Source organism: Amblyomma americanum, chromosome 9, assembly GCF_052857255.1.
Source record: "Amblyomma americanum isolate KBUSLIRL-KWMA chromosome 9, ASM5285725v1, whole genome shotgun sequence".
NCBI classification, from domain to species: Eukaryota; Metazoa; Arthropoda; class Arachnida; order Ixodida; family Ixodidae; genus Amblyomma; species Amblyomma americanum.
Genome location: NC_135505.1, coordinates 149,864,845 through 149,867,783, shown reverse-complemented (window position 1 = coordinate 149,867,783; position 2,939 = coordinate 149,864,845). Strand labels below are relative to the sequence as shown.

The following is a 2,939-nucleotide window of genomic DNA, read 5'->3' as shown; positions in this document are numbered from 1 at the left end:
TCTTAGCATCACCCAGGGCCCACCGCGAGGAGGTGGTGATCCGTCGAGCGCCAAGAAGTTTTCGGTCTGCCACAAGAGTTCCCCCCAGCCATACACGGAGTAGTCCGGGGCCAGACCACTTCCCAAGAATCGAGTCCCTTAAGTTGGAGCAAAGCTCGACAACTGGTGGACCCCCCCACCAGAGACTGCTCTTGTACCAATTTAGGTTTGGTCATCCTCGGGCCCGAAAGCCCTCCCATCGAGCGTGGCGGGCTGGTCCACTACTGCCACCTCGTTGGTCGTGTCTGGGTCCAACCCAGGAGCTTCGGATAGGCGGGGTCGCTACTCCCCGTGGTGCGCTTCCGTGCTGCGCACCCCTGCCAGACGCCGAAGCGCCCTCGACTTCGGGTAATCTCTTCGTGCCGCACTCCAAGCGAGAGCCCGATTCTACCAAATTTTATTAAGCGTCTTGGCTTTGACGCCGGCCCTGGTGTACTAAGTCATGACCTACCGCCTACGTACCGGTAAGTGCGAGTGTGGGCTTCATCCCACACCCCTATGGTCTCACAGCAGTACTACTCACAGGCTCTCAAGGGACGCAAGCGCCAGTCCTGTTATCGTTTCGCCCTCGGTCTCTTCGCCTACTGAGACGCCCGCAGGCCTCAGCGTTTCCCAGAGATGGCCCTGGTTGCCCGGAGGGGGACCGAGGACAGACCCAAGTAGCGCTCCCGAGTGATGGTAGGGCTCGGGTTACACAGAGACGCCCCTACCCCTGATGACTTTAGTAAGCGGGGATTTCCTTGCAGCGTATTCTTCGCTTGAGACTTAGCCACAGCAGCCTATCCCTAAGCTGCCGTGGCCTATGAACTCTCTCGCTTTCGGTGAGAGGGAGAGGGTCACCACAGCCCTTCCCATGTTCACCAATGACAGTCGCCCCCAATAGACTGGGTTACAGGAGCACGCAACTGCTCCCGGCGTTACGCCTAGAGCCTTCATCGCCGAGACCCGCCGCCCGCTGGGTTACAGGAGGACGCTACCCCTCCCACGGTTACCCGGCCTGGAAGCATCTCACGTACTCCACAGCCCCGGTCGCAGACTTAGACTACGTCCAGGGAGCCAAACCCTCCGGTTCGGCCACCGAGAACAGACGGCCCAGTCAATCCAGCCCATCATCAGTGAAACTGCCAATGTTCTGGTTGGGGCCGCGGATCACCACCTTCCAAAAACCGCCGTGCCCCCTTTAGGGAGCACGAATTAGCCCTATTTTCAGTAGGGGCGCCCCGGGTGAGAGCTCACCCATGTTACTGAAAACCCAACCTCAGCCAGCCTTCGGCTTGCCTTACAGGCTCGCGCCAACCGAGCCCGGCTGATGAGACGGAGAACTTATGCAACACAATCTCCATCTCTCTTGGACTACTCTTAGCGTTACCCAGGGCTCACCGCGAGGAGGTAGTAGTCCGTCGAGCCCCTGTACAATAGTGTCATAGGTACTCCCGCCGTTTACCCGCGCTTTTTTGAATTTCTTCACGTTGACATTCAGAGCACTGGGCAGAAATCACATTGCGTCAGCACCAATGCTGGCCCTCGCAATGCTTTGTTTTAATTAGACAGTCGGATTCCCCCGGTCCGTGCCAGTTCTGAGTTGGCTATTTTCTGCCGGCCGAAGCAAGAACCTCGGGCACGAAGCCCCCGGAACAAGCACAGCTGTGGCTTTCCACAGGAAGGTCCCGACGCTGGTCCGGGCTCGGCCGCACCGCTTTTGACGGCGGCGAGCCTCGCCCAGTCCCGGTGCAGTGCCATTCCTGCTTCTGGACCCCAGCCCGACCGGCTCAGCCCTCAGAGCCAATCCTTTTCCCAAGGTTACGGATCCGTTTTGCCGACTTCCCTTACCTGCATTGGTCTAGAGACTAGAGGCTGCTTGCCGAACTGTAGTAATTCATTTTTTTGTGTGATGAATTTGTATTGGGGGGCCGAGACCCCGTCAGGCGTTGTTACGCCTTTAGCTTCGGCCCCCACTTAGACATGTTCTAAGAAACAAATAAAGGAAAAAAATAGTACTATTAGTAGATGTAGAAGACAGTGTACAATGCACAGCGTGGGAGCGCATTGCAGTTTAACACGAGGCGTTTTAGGCTGCAGCGAAAGCCATGTGCTCGCGCGCAGTGCACGCCAGCGGAGCTGACCTGTTCGCGTCGCTGCGGGCACCCCAGTCGCGGATGTTTATTTGATTTGTTTCTATTTATTTATTTCACTTGGCACAAGCCCATAAACCTTGCAGGATCTGCACAAACCCACAAACATCGGAAGATCTTGCTCGGTCAAATGTTTGGGGGATTCCCCTAAGCATTTCAACAACACTGTTCCCACTTCGAGTTATTGATCAATTCGCTCTCGCCCTACCATAAGCTTGCCGTCCCGGTTAGCTCAGTTGGTAGAGCGACTGCTCTAGTGAAGCAGTGGTCCCGGGCTCGAACCCTGGACCAGGACGAGTTTTTCTTTAACTACGAAGTTTTTCAGAAAGCTGTATAGCTTTCCTTTGTAGCCGTAAGCGTTCAGGTGGGTGCCAGTGAGCAATTACTCCCTAATTACCAAGATCTTACTAATTCTTTACCCATCGCAAGCGTGTTTTCGCACTAATGTCATTAATATGCGGGAAATAAGCACCCAACGTGCGGGTGAACTTACTGACAGGAATGTAATTTAGCAGATCATTATGTCGGGCTTGTTGGTTTCTATTTTTTACCTCCAGATGAATTTCGCTATATAAAGGACTACACACAGAAAGGAGATAGGACGAACTCATCTAACAGCTAATTCTCATTTTTGTTGAATTCCTCGCCCATACGAAAAAAAAATCAAATTTGCGGTCAATCATAACCAAATTTTACCGAGAGTGCGTACTAATCGCAAAAACAAACCGATCATTTCTCATTGTTCTCATTTCAGAATGCACTGCCACC

At 54.0% G+C, this 2,939-nt stretch overlaps 1 non-coding gene across 1 annotated transcript; it reads left to right on the top strand.

Annotated features, from left to right (window-relative positions):
- Positions 1-2,392: 2,392 nt before the first annotated feature.
- Positions 2,393-2,466, top strand: TRNAT-AGU (transfer RNA threonine (anticodon AGU)). Its single transcript has one exon. It is a non-coding gene; the product is annotated as a tRNA-Thr (tRNA).
- Positions 2,467-2,939: the final 473 nt, after the last annotated feature.